The 19,570-nt window shown below is 38.5% G+C and overlaps 1 pseudogene; it reads left to right on the top strand.

The window, feature by feature from the left end:
- The first annotated feature begins 13,274 nt into the window (after positions 1-13,274).
- LOC124960358 (adenylyl cyclase-associated protein 1-like) lies at positions 13,275-14,800 on the top strand (annotated as a pseudogene).
- The last annotated feature ends 4,770 nt before the right edge of the window (positions 14,801-19,570 follow it).

The following is a 19,570-nucleotide window of genomic DNA, read 5'->3' as shown; positions in this document are numbered from 1 at the left end:
TATATTAAGACTTTGTAGCTGAATTGCACATGAAATCAGATTGCCAACTTCTTGACTTTTCAATTATAGGCATCATTTTATCCTTAAGTTGTGAGCAATATATGTAGCATGCTGTGAAATGTCTATTATAGTTCTTTAATTCATCAGTATTAATACAGAATTATCCTTTGTGTTCCTTGGTACTTTTATTCAGTGTAATCAGAAGCTGTGATGTTTTGCCTTTGTAGTCCTGTGCTTTGTTACTGTAATTTTTTTTTTTTTTTTTTACGAAGCACGTGACTTTGGACTAATGTAAGGCGGATGACATGATCTTTGAGACTGCTAATATATATATACACACACATATATATATATATCAGTCTCTTACTCTATAAGGTTTTAAATTAGAATAAGCTTTTATCAAATAGATCATTGATGCAGTTTAGGATTCACGCAAGTTTTGGTGTCAAATGGCAGTCTTATATTTATAGTTTCAATTCTGAAATAGAAACCTTAATAAAACAGCCACTTTAAACTTGTTCTGGCAAACCAGACCCTGCTGTAGATATAGTCTAAGGTAGTTAACCATATAAGCCTTTTAAACTCTTAATGCCCTCCACATGAGTCAGCAGTTAAGGAGATTATAGAACCCATGAAAGCTTTTTGTATGTATAACTAGGTTTTATTTTTCTTATGTTGCTGATTTTACAATTCTGACTAAAGCTGACCTGAATGGGTCAGTTTATAATATTCTAGTGCTTTAATGCCTATTTTTTTTTTTTTTTGGAGGGATGGGTAATATTATTTGAACAGATGCAGAAGGAACTGTTAGTGAGTCAAGACAAACACATTTGAAATAAAGGAATTGTGTATTAACATGTTAACAATTCATAACTGCACTTTTTATGACATTTTGAAAATCTATTTATAGGTACAGAACAATGGGTTTTGTTAAACTGTATCACATTTATACTTGCAGAAATTTATTTCATTGTTATTAGTAGGAATTTTATTGGTTCAATAAAATTGGCAAAACTGAACCCAATAATTTTCTTTCTTTCTTTATATTATTTAAGTAGCATTTTCACCTAGGTTTGTTTCTGCTTGATCATTGAAACATGCCTTCTGAAAGACATCAGAATTGTACTTGTTTCCTGACCCATACTTTGCCTATGACATTTCTTAAAATCACTAGATATTGCATTAGTGGACTATTACAATTCAAACTTTGTAATTATTGTTACCCTTTAAATATTAACTATGTAGAGCCAGAAGGTGGCTGAATAGATGCACCCAGCACCCCTGCTGCTTAACAAAGAAAAACCAGAGCAACAGGTGTATGCCTGTTGAGGTGAGTAACCTTGAGAGAATACTGGAATTCAACAGTAGAAGAATGGAAACCTTGAAAAATCCAGAGACCTGGGACAGAAGCTTAGAGAAATAAATATCCTATCACCTCCCACCTGGTTCTACAGCTGGAGGGAGGGGAAGTCTCCCTTCTGGAGGGGCAAAGATAAAAGACAAGAGTCCTAGTAACCTCTAACAGCACAGATAGTGGCAATCCTAGTTACTAAGAAGTTTCATGGCCTTTATAGACTCACAGGCTTAATACGTAGAATGCCTGAAATCTGCAGTCATCTGACTTGGGAAAAGGAATTCACTTTCGCCTCCCAGAGGACTTCCAGAGGGCTATAACCAGAAGCCATTTTAAGAAGGAAACTCTTGTCTGGATTTGGGCTGCTCCAGTGATCAGAAACCCCTGCGAATTCCCACCTCTGGGATCCCTCAGACCTAGCACTGCAGTGACTCAACTGATAGCTAGCTCAGTGGAGTGCTGCTCTGGGGGATGGGTGGTGTGACACGGAAGGGAGTAGTAGATGCTGCCCTCAAGAACTATGGGTTCAGGGAACCTGCCTTTGAGACCGAGGTATGGCCAGTTGCTTGTGGTTTCAGAGAAAGAACTGAGGTTCCACTGTTTGTTCTGCCCACCCAGAGAGGTGTGATGGGTCCCTCTGGAGCAACACCACCGCAGCTCTAGGGATAGTCCTGCCCCCAGGGCACATTCTAGGAAGGTCTGGAGAGAAACCTAGCCCTATATGGTCACATTCTACTCTTCACTCAACTGAGAGAAATTTTGTGTCTCCAGACATGACCCACTCCCACTTGATCCCTGCCAGGCACTACTACTAAGAAAATCAAGGGGGTCTCAACCATTGACCACCCCCAGGACACAAAGCCTGAGAGGATTCAGAGGTAATTTGCCTGGTGCTGGCCATTTTCTTTTCCTCACTCACTCCCACAGGTACCTCTGCCAAGGGGAATTTTTCTCAGCTCTAGATGTGACCCACTCTTGGCCCCATCCCTAGTGGGTACTGCAACTGAAAAAAATTACAGGGAGAAAAACCACAAGCCATTACCCTGCACCTGGGGCATGCAGCCTAAGAAGTTTCAGAGAAAATGTGAGGGGCACCAGCTATTCTGCTCTCATTCATTCCTGTAAGTGCCTCAGCTGAGAAGAATTTCACTGGGCTCTAGCCATGAATTACCACTACTTGATCATTGGTGACACTATGGTTTGGAGAACTTGGGAAAGTAAAGCCCAAGTCCCAACTATGCACATAATGGAAGGAGGAGTCCTGCGGTCCTAATCCTGGGGAGGCAAGTCCAAAGTAGCAGCAGAGAGTAATAACACACTTTTGCTGCTACTATACTTGCATAATAGATCCCCTGCATCAATTGCCCCTTGTCCAATCATGCACTATTGAGAAGACTGGCTGTGAGTACCACAAAGGGGACATTGTGATACCACCAGCCACTGCTTCCTAGGAAGCACCTGGATCCACACTAGTGTCTAATCAGGATAAGTGCTTCAACCAGTACCAGATATCTACCCAAGTAACAGAGACAGTATCAGCAGTGCTTGAGAAAACCCACATCACCCAACAGACAACTCCCATTGTGCACTCCACACACTGTTGTCTACAGCCTACTCACCTTCACAACTAAAGTATCCAAACTGTTATAGAGATAGTGAATCTCTCTGACTCCACTATGGTATGCACTGTGACAAACTCACTATCACAGCCAAAGAAGCTACTGGAATACAACTGGAAATAAACTCAACATTTCACAACAAACTGATACCCAAGACACATCTTTATGAGAAAGTCACTAGAAAGGTCATCCCATAAGTGATAGAGCCATCTGTTTCAGTTGACTTTTTTGGTGCTGTGACTGAAAGACCCAACCAGAACAATTGTAGAAGAGGAAAAGTTTATTTAGGGGCTCACAGTTTCAGAGGTCTCAATCCATAGACAGTAGGCTCCATTCCTGAGGGCATCATGGCGGAAGAGTTTGGCGGAGGAAAGCAGCTCACATGTTGATCAAGAAACAGAGAGAGATTCCACTCTCCAGATACAAATATATATACCCCATAGGCACACCCGCAATTAATCACTTCCTCCAGCCATACTCTGCCTGCTTCCAGTTACCACTCAGTTAATCCCATCAGAGATCAATCCACTCATCATTTCCCCTCCAAACTTTCTTGCATTGTCTTACAAGTCAGCTTTTGGGTGATACCACATCTAAATCATAACACCATCCATTCCATCAGATGTGCAAATCTCAACGTAGAAACACAAGAAATATGAAAAACTAAGGCAATATAACACCTTTTAAAGATCATAACTGTAGTAACAGATTCCAAAGATATCAAAGTGAATAAAAATGAATTCGAAAGAATGATTTTTAAAAAGTTCAATGACATCCTGTAACAGTTTGACATATTTGACTCCATGGAAACGTTATAGGCAAGGCTATATATGCAATGATTAAACAGACTCCATTTTACCTTAAGACTCCATGTTATGTAGGAAATACTTCTCCCATGGGAACACCCCACCTCTGTACCCATCAACAGTTTCTTATCATAATGTGTTTAGCAACACAAAATAGCAATTCTTGTATAATGAAAAATTGTTCTCTTTTTGATTTCTATTTTTTCCTAAACAATGTACTATGTCATCAGTGATGTCAAGTGATTGTCTAGATGTTAGTAACCATTATTTAATTTGTACCTAAGTAAGATCATCTTGACCCATTTCCCCTTCTGCTTATGATTTTAGATCTCATGTTAGTTTATAATTTTGAATCATAGCAACAGACACCTATGACTGATGTACTGACTTATGGTATAAAAACCCCTGCAATTCTATGGTTGGGGCTGTTCTCTCAATAGCCATTTTTTGGGGCATTGTGTGAGACAGCTGACCAGCTAATAAAGACTCTCAAATTTGGGTTTCTCAGTGGTAATTGGTCCCTTCTTAAGTTGCGCCCTGTAACTATCCAAGTGTATACAGATCACTTAAGTAAAATTCAGAAGAGAATATAAGACATGAATGAGAAAGTCAGCAAAAAGATAAGAGATTTTATAAAAAAAAAAATTCAGAAATCTTGGGAACGGAATGCATAAGCCAGATAAAAATTCAATTAAAAGTCTCAACAACAGAAAAGATGACACAGAAGAAAGAACAATGAAATTTAAAGATCTTTCAAAATAGCACATTCAGACAGACAGAATACATAAATAAAGAAGAGAAAATACAAGATCTTTGGGACACCATTAAAAGATCAAATGTTGGCATCACTGGTATACCCGAAGGAAAGGAAATGACAATTAAGAGTATAGAAAATCTATTCAATGAAATAATACCAGAAAACTTCTCTAATCTTGGGAAAGACATGGACAGCCAGGTTCACAAGGCTTATAGAACCCCAAATAGACATGTTCAGAAGAGATTCTTCCTATGATATATTATAGTCAAGCTGTCTAAAGTACAGGACAAAGAATTTTAAAATCTGCAAAATTGCCTAGTCACTAAGGGCAACTCCATTAGACTAATAGAAGATTTCTCAAAAGAAATTCTACACACTAGGACAGCATGGAATGATATAGTTCACATATCATAGTATATGATATGTTGTACAGATTTAATGCAATTCCTATTAAAATCCCAGTGACAGTCTTCATAGAACTAGCAAAAGGAAACATGGGATTCATTTGGAAAAATAAGAGACCTAGAATAGCCAAAGTAATCCTTAGCAAGAAGGGTGAAGCAGGAAGCATCACAATACCAGACCTTAAACTATACTACAGAGCAATAGTAACAAAAACAGCATGGTATTGGCACCAAAATAGACATGTAGACCAATGGTACAGAATAGAAGACACAGAGGCAAACTCACATAAATTTAGTTATCTAATATTAGACAAAGGTGCCAAAAACATACATTGGAAAAATATAGCCCATTCAAAAAATGGTGCTCAGAAAACTGGAAATCCATATATAACAAAATGAAATTAAACCTCTATCTCTCAACCTGCACAAAACTCAACTCAAATTGAATCAAAGAATTAGGCACTAGGACACAGACCCTGTGCCTAATAGAAGAAAAAGTAGGCTCAAATTTTCATTATGTCCTCTTAGGACCTGACTTCCTTAACAAGACCCCTAAAGCACAAGAAGTAAAATTAAGAATAAATAAATGGGATGGATTCAAACTAAAAAGCTTCTTCTCAGCAAAGGAAACAATCAATAATGTGAAGAGAGAGCCTACAGATTGTGAAAAAATCTTTACCACAGGCACCTCAGAGCACTAATCTCCAGAATTTATAAAGAACTCAAAAAACTTAACACCAACAAAACAACCTAATCAATAAATGCACTAAGGAACTGAACAGACACTTCACAGAAGAAGAAATACAGTCAGTTAACAAATATATGAAAAAAATGTTCATCATCTCTAGTAATTAGAGAAATGCAAATCAAAACTACTCTAAAATTTCATCTCACTCTAGTCAGAATGGCAATAATCAAGAATACAAGCAAAAATAAGTTTTGGCAAGGATGTGGGGAAAAAGGTACACTCATACATTGCTGATGGGACTGCAGATAGGTGCAATCACTATGGAAAGCAGTATAGAGATTCCTAAGAAAACTTGAAATAGAATCACCATTTGACCCAACTCTCCCATTCCCTGGTTTATACCCAAAGGACTTAAAATCAGCATACTACAGTGACACAGTCACATCACTATAGCAGTTCAATTCACATTAGCAAATTATGGAACCAACCTAGGTGCCCTTCAACAGATGAATGGATAAAGAAAAGGTGGTAGCTATACAAAATGGAATATTACTCAATCTTAAAGAAGAATAAAATTATGGCATTTACAGGTAATGGATGGAACTAGAGAATATCATGCTAAGTGAAATAAGCCAATCCCAAAAAACCAAAGGGCGAATGCTTCCTCTAATAAGTGGATGCTGATCCATAGTGTTGTGGGGGGCAGGGGGGATAGGGAAGAATGAAGGAACTTTGGATTGTGCAGAGGGGAGTGAGGGGAGGGGTGGGGCAGTGGGGCTGGGAAGGACTGTAGAATGAGACAGACATTATTACCTATATACATGTATGATTACACTACTGGTGTGACTCAGCATCATGTATAGCCAGAGGAATGAGAAGTTATGCTCCATTTGTGTACAATGTGTCAAAATGCATTCTACTGTCATGTATAACTAATTAGAACAACTAAAAAAATGGTTAAAAAAATCAATCAAAGTTGGTTCTTTGAAAAAAATTTTAAAAAGTGATAAACCTTTAGCTAGATTAACCAAAAACAAAAAAATAAAATAAAATTACAGGTGATAAGTGAGATATTACTACTGATACCAAAGAAATTCAAGGGATCACATGCATTATCTTGAAAAACTTGAAAAACTATATACTAACAAGTTGGAAAATCTAGAAGAAGTGGACAAGTTTCTGAATACATATGATCTACCAAAACTGAACTAAGAGGATGCAAAACACCTGAGTAGACTAATAACAAGTAATGATACTGAATCAATAGTAAAAATTCTATCAACAAAAGAAAGTCCAAGGTCAGATGGCTTCTCTGCTGAATTTTACCAAGCTTCTTTGGTATGAATTTCATAGAATTTGATTCATTTCATAGAATCGAAAGGAACGGTACCCTTCCAAACTCATTCAATGCAGCCAGAATTAGTTACCAAAACCTGACAAGAACACAACAAATGATGAAAACTATAGATCAATATCCATGATGAACATAGGTATAAAAATCCTCAACAAAATACTAGAAAATCAAATTCAACTGCCTATAAAAATAATCTAGCTCACGATCAATTTGGTGTCATTGGGGGTGCATGGATGTTTCAACATATGCAAATTGCTAAACATCATACTCCACGTAAATATAACTAAGGATAAAAACAGATGCAGAAAAAACATTTGATAAAATTTCATCCCTTCATGATAAAATCCCTGAAAAAATTAGGTATAGAAGGATCATACCTCAGCACAATAAAGACTATGTATGTTAAACCCATAGTCAACATCATATTGAATGGAAAAAATCCAAAGCATCTCCTCTAAAAGCAAGAACAAGACAAGGGTATCCATTCTTACCACTCTTATTCAATATAAATATTAAAAGTTTTAGCCAGAGCAATTAGACAAGAGAAAGAAATAAATGGCATCCAAACAGAAAAGGAAGAGGTCAATTTATGTGTTTGCAGATGACATGATTCTACATAAAGAAAAACCTAAAGACTCCACCAAAAGACCATTAGAACTGATAAACAATTCAGTGAATTGAAGATATAAAATTAACATACAAAAATCAATGTTTTTTTATATACCAATAATAAATTTACTAAGAAAGAAATCATGAAAGCAATCCCATTCATATTAGCCACACACATGAAAATAAAATACCTAGAAAAAAACTAAGGGAGTAAAAAGCCACTATAATGGAAATTACAAAACATTGAAGAATTAAAAAAAGTGGAAAGACCATCCATGTTCATGGATTGGAAGAATTAGTATTGTTTAAATGTCCATACTACCCAAAATGATCCACAGATTCTATGCAGTTATTATAAAATTATCAATTATAGTCTTCGCAGAAATAGAAAAAAACAATTCTTAAATTCAGATGGAAGCACAAAAGACCCTAAAGAACCAAAGTAATCTTGAGCAATACAAGTAAAGTTGAGTGGATCACAATACCTTGTTTCAAGATTGCCACAGAGCCATAGTAGAAAACCTAACACAGCATGAGCATTAAAATAGAAATGAATCATTGGAACAGACTAGAGAATGCAGAAACAAGTCTTCTCATCTACAACCAACCTGTTCTTGACAAAGTTGCCAAAAAGCATATATGGGAGAAAAGACAACCTCTTTAACAAACTGTGCTAGGAAAATTGAATATCCATGTACAAAAGATTGAAACTAGACCCCTATTTCTCACCCTGAACAAAAATCAACTTGAATGAATCTCAGATCTTGACATAAGACCTGAAATTCTGCAAGTGCTAGAAGAAAACATAGGTGAAGCACCTCAACATATTGGTATAGGTCATGAGTTTCTGGAAAGGATTCTAAAAGGAAACAAAAAAAAAGGTTAAGAAATGGAATTTCATCAAATTAAAAAGCTTCTGCATAGCAAAGGAGATAGTTGGCAGAGTGAAGAGACAACCTACTGAATGGGAGAAAATATTTGCCAGCTATTCATCTGATAGCAAGTTAATATCCAGAATATATTAAGAACTCAAAAACTTAACAAAAACTAATCCAATTAAAATATGGGTAAATGATCTAAATAAACACTTCTCAAAAGAAGAAATATAAATAGCCAATAAATACATGGAAAAATGCTCTATAACATTAGCAGTCAGAGAAATGCAAATCAGAACTACAATGAGATACCATCACAGCCCAATTAGAATGACTATTATTAAAAAAATCAAATAATAGTGAAGATGTGGAGAAAAATGAACCCTTATATACTGTTGGTGGGAATATAAGTTAGGATAGCCCCTATGGAAAACAGTATGGAGGTTCCTTAAAAAAACTAAAGCTAGAAATAATATATAATCCAGCTATTCCACTCCTGGGTATATGTCCAAAGGAAATAAGATCAGAACACCAAAGAGATAACTGCATACCAATGTTTATTTCAATACTAGTTGCAACAGCTAAGATATGGAATAAACCTAGATGCCCGTCAACAGACCAATGTAGGCTGTAAGCAATTTAGTGAAACCGTGTCTCAAAATAAAATATAAAAACAGCTGGGAATGTGGTTCAGTGGTTAATGGGCCTGGTTTCAATCCCTAGTGCCAAAAAATAAAAATAAAAAATAAAATAAGAAACCCACAGGTGAATGAATAAACACACATACACACACACACACATGCACACACAATTATTTGACTCTAAAGAAGAATGAAATTCTGTAATACATAGGAAAATGAATGGAAATGTAGGACATTATATTAAGCAAAATAAACCAGACACAGAAAGACAAAAGACAAGTATCACATGTTTTCTCTTTTCTTGTAGAAACTAACAAAAAAGGGGTAGGGGAGTAGACCTAGAAGTAGAAGAGGGTGTGGGAAGCCATCCATGACGAGCAGAATCAGGCTTGGCTGAGCCATGGGACACAGAAGTCTGACTAACCAGGAACAGTAGTCATGAGACAGTTTCAGACAGCCTAGGGTAGGGGACACTGTGCAGAAGGGGCTCACCGCCTGAGGAAATGCTAATTCTATTGAGATGACCCGCTAAAGCAAGTGGCTTCCCTAATTCCACCCCATCCGTTCCTCACAGAAGAAGTTCCTCCTGGTCCCCCTTTATCTGTATGGCTATAAATAAAGGGAAGGTGGGTTCCTCCATCTTGTTAGAGGCCAGATCTTGGCATGACTCAATCTGTCACACCTCCCTTCCATTTAAAAGGATAATTAGCTCCTGTGTTAATTTTACTAAATAAATTTCTTAATCCCAATGATGTACCTTACAGAAATAGAGCAAGCAATCATGAAATTTATCTGGAAGAATAAGAAACCCAGAATAGCTAAAGCAATCCTTAGCAGGAAGAATGAAACAGGGGGTATCGCAATAGCAGAACTTCAACTCTACTACAAAGCAATAGAAACAAAAACGGCATGGTATTGGCACCAAAATAGACAGGAAGATCAATGGTACAGAATAGAGGACACAGACACAAACCCAAATAAATACAATTTTCTCATACTAGACAAAGGTGCCAAAAATATGCAATGGAGAAAAGATAGCCTCTTCAACAAATGGTTCTGGGAAAACTGGAAATCCATATGCAACAGAATGAAACTAAACCCCTATCTCTCACCCTACACAAAACTCAACTCACAATGGATCAAGGACCTTGAAATCAGACCAGAGACCCTGCATCTTATAGAAGAAAAAGTAGGACCAAATCTTCAACTCATTGCCTTAGGATCAGACTTCCTTAACAGGACTCCCATAGCACAAGAAATAAAAGGAAGAATCAATAACTGGGATAGATTCAAACTAAATAACTTTCTCTCAGCAAAGGAAACTATCAGCAATGCGAAGAGAGAGCCTACAGAGTGGGAGAATATCTTTGCCACTCATACTTCAGATAGAGCACTAATTTCCAGAATATATAAAGAACTCAAAAAACTCTACACCAAGAATACAAATAACCCAATCAACAAACGGGCTAAGGATATGAACAGATACTTCACAGAAGAAGATCTATAAGCAATCAACAAACATATGAAAAAATGTTCACCATCTTTAGTAATAAGAGAAATGCAAATCAAAACTACACTAAGATTCCATCTTGCCCCAATTAGAATGGCGATTATCAAGAATACAAGCAACAACAGGTGTTGGCGAGGATGTGGGGAAGAAGGTACACTCATACATTGCTGGTGGGGCTGCAAATTAGTGCAGCCACTCTGGAAAGCAGTGTGGAGACTCCTTAGAAAACTTGGAATGGAACCACCATTTGACCCAGCTATCCCACTCCTCGGCCTATACCCAAAGGACTTAAAATCAGCATACTACAGAGATGCAGCCACATCAATGTTCATAGCTGCTCAATTCACAATAGCCAGACTGTGGAACCAACCTAGACGTCCTTCAATTGATGAATGGATAAAGAAACTGTGGTATATACATACAATGGAATATTACTCAGCTATAAAGAATGATAGAATTATGGCATTTGCAGGCAAATGGATGAAATTGGAGAATATCTTGCTAAGTGAGATAAACCAATCTCAAAAAACCAAAGAACAAATGATCTCTCTCATAAGTGGATGATGACACATAATGGGGGGTGGGAGGGGGGCAAGAATGGAGGAAGGAGGGACTGTATAGAGGGAAAAGAGGGGTGGGATGGGTGGGGGGAAGGAAAAAATAACAGAATGAATCAAACATCATTACCCTATGTAAATGTATGATTATGCAAATGGTATGCTGTTACTCCATGTACAAACAGAAACAACATGTATCCCATTTGTTTACATTTAAAATTTAAAAAAAACTAAAAATAAATAAATAAATAAATAAATTTCTTAGTGAGTAATCAACAGCCGGCAGAGACCTCCACTGAAACCCTTTTCCTTGCTCATGCTGGACGTGGCAGAACCCCTCACAAGAGGGATTACTACTAAGGAAAGGGAAGAGTGCCAGAGGGTGGGCGTAGCAAGAATAGAAGAACTGTGGATGGAAGTGATTGATGCACAATGTGTGCTTATATAGGAATATCATAGTGAATTCCATTAACTTGTACCAATAATTGTTTTAATAAAAATATTCCTAAAATTAAAAAGAATGTGATCCCAGCAACAGGCAAATTAACTTTATTATTATCACTCATTATTCAAAATAATAATTAGAAGGGGAGGGGCACTGAACATGGAGTCAGGGTTTGTATCCAAAACCACCTTTTCTTTCCTGTTCTACTAGATTTGTGACCTTGGAAGTAATTTAATCTCTATGAACCTTGTTTTTCACACCATAGTCTGGAGGAGCAGTACCTACTTCAGAAGGTTGTTTGAGAATTAGATGAAGTGTACTGATGTATTTACACATGTAGTACAGTAATTAATTTGAATGGATAAACAAGAAAGCCCAGTAAGTAGCAATGTTCACTGAAACAAAGTGGGAAGGAGAATTGATGGGAAGTAGAAGATTATATATATGCAGCATGGAGTTATGGTAAAATTTCCATGTAGAAATGGAAAATGGGTTTTGGGAAAGCTATAAGGATGGTGAGATACATTTTGTGCAAGGTTTTCAGAGAAAAATCTTGACTTTATCTTAATTCACATTAAAATTCACACCAAAGGAAGGAGGTTCTCCTTCATGCTAACATCCAGCTCCAATAGGAGATCAGCAGAAACCTGCTCCTTGCTGCTTATTGTTGAAGTACTACTGCTGCACATTATTGAAAAGAGTCTGTCTTTTTCAATAATATGCCCCTTTGGAGAAATAGAGGACAGGGCACTTGTGAGCACATTCAGCCAACAGCCCAGCACTTTCACAAGTTCTTTCCTTATTAGAAATCCAGTCTTTTGACATCAGTTTTCACAAATTTAAGGATAACTTTAAGCCAATTTTAAAAGTAAAATAAAGTACCATGTTCATGTATGTGTCTTGTCCTTTAATGTGTATGATCTCATTCAATCCTAACAATAACTTTATAAAAAATTATGATGTTCATTTTATAGATGAGTAAATTGAGTCTTAGAGAACTTTGCTAACCCAAGATTTGGCACTTATAATTGGCACAGTGAGAATTTGAAGTCTGAGCTTACTGACTTTTTTTTTTTAACTGAGCTTCACTACCTTAATTCACCCCAAGTTTCTTGCTTAGTAGTATAAATGACTATCTATTTACATGACATTTTACTAAAAAGTAAAATAATAATCTGTGCTCCAAACAAGAGGTTAGATAACTTTCCTCTCTGGCTAACTTGCAACTTTTTTAATTTTAAAAAAGTATATTCTCCCACCCCTGTCAGTCCTAAATGGGCACTTTGACTTAAAACAGTCCCTGAGGGGAAGGTTCAGAGATCAGTTCATAAAATCAGTACCTATGAATTTAATGGCTAAAAATTTTCTCCAAATAATACTGTGAGTCTGATTCTAAAGACTCAGAAAAGCTTAAAACTATTGCCTCTTTATTTTTAGGGACCCTTCTGTATGGTAAAGTTATAAGATCAAATTACAGTTTTTAATATATTAACTTTCTAACATGTGTTTCCCTTTTTGTGGGTTGAAAAGAAAGTCAATTTCCAAAAATGTCTCATCTTCCATAATCTCACACATTTGAGGTATTTTTAAACACAGGTAAGGAGAGCGACTGAGCGCAGTCCTGAGGTGAGGCAGAACTCTTAAGGTGGTACATTATGGCTGACATGCAAACTTTGGTAGAAAGATTGGAGAGGGCAGTGGGCCACCTGGAGGCAGTATCCCATACCACATGCACCTAGGGTATGGAGACAGTCCTTCAAAAGGAGCAGCTCCATATGTGCAAGCATTTGACTCACTGCTTGCCAGTCCTGTTGCAGAGTGCTTGAAGATCAGTAAAGAGATAGGAAGAGATGTGCAGAAACACACAGAGATGGTCCACCCTGGTCTGAAGCTGGAGCGAGCTCTCCTGGTTACAGCCTCTCAGTGGCAGCAGCCAGCTGGTAATAAGCTTTCTGATGTTTTGGCACCCATCTCAGAGCAGATCCAAGAAGTGATAACTTTTCGGGAGAAGAATAGAGGCAGCGAGTTGTTCAATCACCTGTCTGCTGTCAGTGAAAGCATCCAAGCCCTGGGTTGGGTGGCTATGGCTCCCAAACCTGGTGCCTATGTGAAAGAAATGAATGATGCTGCCATGTTTTATACAAACTGAGTCCTCAAGGAGCATAAAGAGGTGGATAAGAAACATGTGGACTGGGTCAGAGCATACAGAGTACATGGACAGAGCTAGGCTTATATCAAGGAGTTCCATACCACTGAACTGGCCTGGAACAAAACGGGGCCTATGGCAAAAGAACTGAGTGAACTGCCATCTGGACCCTCTGCTGAATCTGGTCCTCCTCCTCCCCTACCTCCATCCCTAATCCCCACCGGTTCAGGCTCTGATGACTGACTGCTTCACACTCAGCACTGTTTGCACAGATTAATCAGGGGGAGCGCATCACACACGCCCTGAAACACATATCTGATGATGTGAAGACTCACAAGAACCCTGCCCTGAAGGCTCAGAGTGGCCCAGTATGAAGCAGTCCCAAACCATTTTCTGCACCTAAACCCCAGACCAGTCCATCCCCAAACCAGCCACAAAGGAGTCACCTCTCCTTGAACTGGAGGGCAAGAAGTGGAGAGTGGGAAATCCAGAGAATGTTTCCAACCTGGTGATTGACGACACAGAACTGAAACAGGTGACTGACATATACAAGTGTGTCAACACGACATTGCAAATCAAGGGCAAAATTAACTCTATTACAGTAGACAACTGTAAGAAACTTGGTCTGGTATTCGATGACAAGGTGGACATTGTGGAGATAATCAATAGCAGGAATGTCAAAGTTCAAGTAATGGGTAAAGTGCCAACCATTTCCATTAACAAAACAGATGGCGGGCTGGGGATATAGTTCAGTTGGTAGAGTGCCTGCCTCGCAAGCACAAGGCCCTGGGTTCAATCCCCAGCACCGCAAAAAAAAAAAACCAAAAAAAAACAAAAACAAAAACAGATGGCTGCCACGCTTACCTGAGCAAGAATTCCTTGAATTGAGAGATAGTCAGTACTAAATCTTCTGAGATGAATATTCTCATTCCTACAGAAGGTGGTGACTTTAATGAGTTCCCAGTCCCTGAGCAGTTCAAGACGCTATGGAATGGGCAGAAGTTGGTCACCACAGTGACAGAAATTGTTGGATAAGCAAAGTGCCAGTGGGTCCTTTACCCTCTCCCTTCACACCGTGGGATAAATCTGTTATCAAGACAGTTCTTTTCTAGATTTCCTCTACCTTTCTGCTCTTAAACTGCTTCTCTGCTCTGAGAACCCCAGCTACCTGCCTTCACTGAAATATACCTCAGGCTGAGATTTGGAGTGGGAGAGCAGGTCAGTTGATCTTCTGCAGGAAGGTGCAGCTTCTCCATATTGGCTCAGCCACACTGCCAATCCATTCTTAAGGAACTGCAGACCTGGACTGGTACAATTTAGCTTTCAACTTTTGGAGGTTATTCTTCCAACGCACAGTTCTTTGGGAAGAATAAAACAGTCCCAGGAATTAACAGATCAGAATGTGCACACTAGTTATTTTTTTTTTTTCTAACAAGGAGCATGGAGGTAGCAGAAGTTGGTGTGATTCCTGATAGTTCTTTTAACCAGACTAATTTTTCACCGTTAACACGTGAGGCAAGGGTTGCATTGAACCAACAGCTGAGGCCTGGCCATTTAGCATTGCAAGCAAACTTTGTTTCCTGTAAGCATTCCTTTATTCTGCATTCCATCCTGGGTCTGCCTCAATCATGAGACAGTAGGTTCTAGGGTCCCAGCTGTAGTAGCAGTGCTACGGGTCTTGTACCCTTTCTTTCTCTGGGATTCCTGCTCAGTACATTCCTACAGAGATAACTTTAAAAGAAAAAACATCACGCCATCCAAGGAATGGGGCACTCCTCCTCCTCCCCTGCTAGGTGCCTGTCTTCTACCTTTGCTGCCTCCTTTTGCCTGTTGTGCTCAACAATGTAGGGCTCCTGTCCAGACCCCTGAGCAGTGGACTGAAACCTCCCCTGCAGGCTGGTTTGGAGTCTTGATTTACATAAGGATCTTGCACAGCATTGCTAACGTAAATTTCAGTTTTCCCCTCTGGTACACACTTACCAAAATATGCAACTTTTTTTTTTTTTTTTTGGTGGGAGGAGAGATTGTCCGGTGACTTCTGCCCATTCCCTAAGGCCTGTAGAAATAATCTTTATGTACTTAAAGTTATACAAAAAATAGAATAAAGTTAATACCCCCCCAAAAAAAAATCCACAGGTGAGTCTTAATGTCCCATAAAACTCTAAATTTTTGAGGCAAGAATTCCTAATGCTCCCTTTTCCACTAGCCTACTCCTAAAATAAAATTAAACAAATCTGTCATGTTTACATCAATGATGAAGATCTCTCTCTCTCTCTCATACACACACACATACACACACACACACACACACACACACACACACACACATACACACAACTCTACCATACCTAGGTTAATCCAAGACTCATGAAGGTGCCCTGTGCAGATCAGCTGAAACACCCAGCCAACCCACCAACTCAGGACAGGAGCAAAACCCATGGTCTACTGGGGGCTGTGGTTTCTAGTTGTAGGTCATACAGTATTGTTGTGGCAATAGAAAACTGATATAATGTAAATGCTGGCCAACACTTCATCTGAAGAATCTAGATTGAGAAATTTTTTTCCTTATATCACAGCCTATTAAGAGGAGTAACCTTGAACAGTCTTAAATCAGAGTTAATATAGTTAGTAACTTAATGATCAGACCCTTGCTTTTCCTTGTCCTAAGAATGTTCATCTTTGTGGGGTTAAAATACATCACAGCCCTGTTAAGCTTCTTCTTAGATCTTTATCCTCAATATTTTTGTCCCTAAATATCACTGTTTTTATAACTAGTGAGTTTAGGGCATAAATACTGAAATGTTAGAACACAAGAATTAATAAGTGTGATGGTGTTTAGGGATATTAACTTGATTGGATTAAGTATTGACCAGATAGCTGGTAAAACATGAATTTTTTACAATGCTTCAGTGGCCACTAAGCCCTAGTTTGTTCTGCTGAAAGGTAAATCCAGGTGGTTTGTTATTTGATTAGAATGATTGAACTATCCCATGTGTGTCCGTGAGGGTGTTTCTTGAGATGGATTAGCATTTAAATTGGTGGACTGAATGAAGAAGATCCACTCTCAGTGTGGGTGGGTTCCATTCAATCAGCTGAGAGTTCTCATAAAACAAAAAGGTAGAAGAAAGAAGAATTCTTGTTCTATCTTCTGGAGATAATTCTTCTACCCTGGAGCATCAGAACTCCAGGTTCTCTGATCTTGGACTCTGAGATTCCCACCAGTGGACCCCTCCACAGATGGCCAATCATAGAACTTCTGAACTTCTGTATTCAAGTGAGATAATTCTTCTAACAGATCTTTCACATCTCTCTCTCTATATATACTATCATTTCTTCCTCTCCGGACAACACTAAAACACTGAGGAACTTCTTGAAAATTCAGATTTACAGAACCACCTGCAGAGATTCTGATTTGGTGAATAAAATCCTCTACTTTTAAAAAGCATCCTGGGTAACTGGGGGACACATGGTCAGGCTTTGAAGGAAAATGGTCAGATAAGAGAGTTTTCCAGTTCTAAATATAACAAAACTTAATACAGGTACACAGTAGGGAGTGATAATGGAAGGCCGTGGAGATGGAAAAAAGCAAACCAGCAAAAAGCACAGAAGACAAGCAGACACATCAAGACACCCAAGTCATCATGAAATCAAGAATGGTGGTAGGACACAAAGAAAAGAGATCTTTTTATCCTGATTTTTCAATAAAGGATCCTACTATACTTTTATTGCTACCTCAAATGGACTTCAGGCCAAATTAATAGTTCTCAACCTTGCTGCATCTAGGATTACCTGAGGACTTTAAAAATACCGATACTGAGAACTTACCCCCCACCTTGAGATTCTGTTGTACTTAGTCTGAGGTGTGTCCAGGATGTGTGGTTTTTAGAAGCTCTCCTGGTGATTCTAATAATACAGCACATTTTTTAAAACTACTGGGAAAAAATATGCTATTAATCCCACCAAATAAACATTTTCCTAACAGTAGGAAGAATTGCAGCTCTAGTTTACCAAACTAACCTGCAGGCAGAATGGAGAGAGGACATTTGGATTAGACAGATACAAAAATATTTTCAGCTCTTTCTAAGACCATATCTTAAGGTAGAGTCTCAGAAATGCTGGGAAAGTGAAATAGAAATGTACCCATTTCACCTGCCCCTTAGAAGAAAAAAATCAATTTCCCCTACTCGGTAGTGAGCAGAATGCTTGTGCATACTGAAGTCATTCTAGATTTCTCATTATCTATATGCATTGTGTGTACTGACAAGTGTGGTATATGGGTTATATCATTTTTGCTGTTGTTGTTGTTGTTTGTAATTACACTTCTCCCTTAACTTTGCAGTAAGAATGCTAGAATGCCTTCTCTGGTATTTCAGACATTTCTTGAATGCATGGGTCCCAGGTGACATATAATATTCAATAAAAGTAGGATCTAGGGAAAAGATGTATCCCATTTGTGTACAATGAATCAAAATGCAGTCTATAAAAATAAAAAATAAATAAAATCTAAAAAAAAAACTAAATGGACTATGGAAGATTGCAATCTAAACAGTGATTATCAGACCTTCTGTCTGAGTATTGAAAGACAGAAAGCTTGTTAAAAGCAGAAGTTCCTAGAAACCACTGGGACTCACTGAATCAGAATGGGAGGTTCAGGACTCACACAGTTTCCGTTCTACTAGCTCTCCACACAAGTAATATGCACTCAGTACCACACTAGCCACCTTTTGGGAACCCTGTGTCTTTTGGGAATTACCTCTCAGGCAAAATTATCCAGAGTTACATGGCTTTAATCCATCTTCACTTCCTGCACCCCCTCTCTATGTTTCACATAAAACTCTGAAGGTGAAGAAGTTTTACAATGTTATTAAAGCAGCAAATCAAATGAAAACTAAAAGAAGCAACATAAAAGATGCATTCCCCATGGTGAAAATAAACTCTATTACAAGACTCTGTTAGACACTGCTTCTGTAATAGAGATTCCTAAAATGGAATTTCTCAACCAAAAGTCAACACCACTCTTAATGCTCTTAATACATGATTCTGCTTTGCTTTCCAGAAAAATTGTGCCAATTTGTACCCCTTCCCAGCTGCATAGGGTGCCCCTCTCTGTGGTCACAGCATTTGTGATAAACTGCATTTTCTTCATGAATTCATTCAATGCTGGCCTTGATGAGATGAGGTGGGAATACTCTTTTGCTAAACCAAGACTTGGTGAAGGGCAGGGCCAAGGTAGCCAAGGGACTTCTGAGCAAGAAAGGACTCTTACTACTTCACAGAAGCAAGGGGATTGAGAAATGTGGCTGCCCCACCTGACCAGGCAGTGCTGAAGTCTCCCCTGCTTCCATCCAGGATTGGGGGTGCCTTTCAGAGACTTCTCTTACAGAAAAACCCTCTGTAGACTGAAGCCAAGCTAATGTGCCAGATGGGTACAGGGCATGACTGGGAGGAGAAGAGGTCAAGAAGAGTGGGTCAAGATCAAGGGATTAGGGAAACCCTCATTCTGACCAGGCATCAGGCACAGCAGCAAAGGGTCCAAGTTAACCCTTATGGCCTCTCTTTCAACATCTGGGTGTTGTGGTATTTCTAGCAACTCAGGGCTGTGCCCACCCAACTTTTCCTAAAGGAACATGCCCCTTCTCATCTGAAATTGATAGATTCTAACCAACCCCTTCCATTGAGCATCTTCTATGATATAAAACAGGATTCTGTAAATGGAACTCTATCTGCTCATGGCTGACAAGAAACCCCCAAAGAATTAGAAGATGATATAAAGTCTTCCCATATTCTAAAGAGAAATGATAGCTC

This window comes from Sciurus carolinensis, chromosome 11 (assembly GCF_902686445.1).
Source record: "Sciurus carolinensis chromosome 11, mSciCar1.2, whole genome shotgun sequence".
NCBI classification, from domain to species: domain Eukaryota; kingdom Metazoa; phylum Chordata; class Mammalia; order Rodentia; family Sciuridae; genus Sciurus; species Sciurus carolinensis.
The sequence above is the reverse complement of the archived record's forward strand: the minus strand, read 5'-3'. Positions and strand labels throughout refer to the sequence as shown.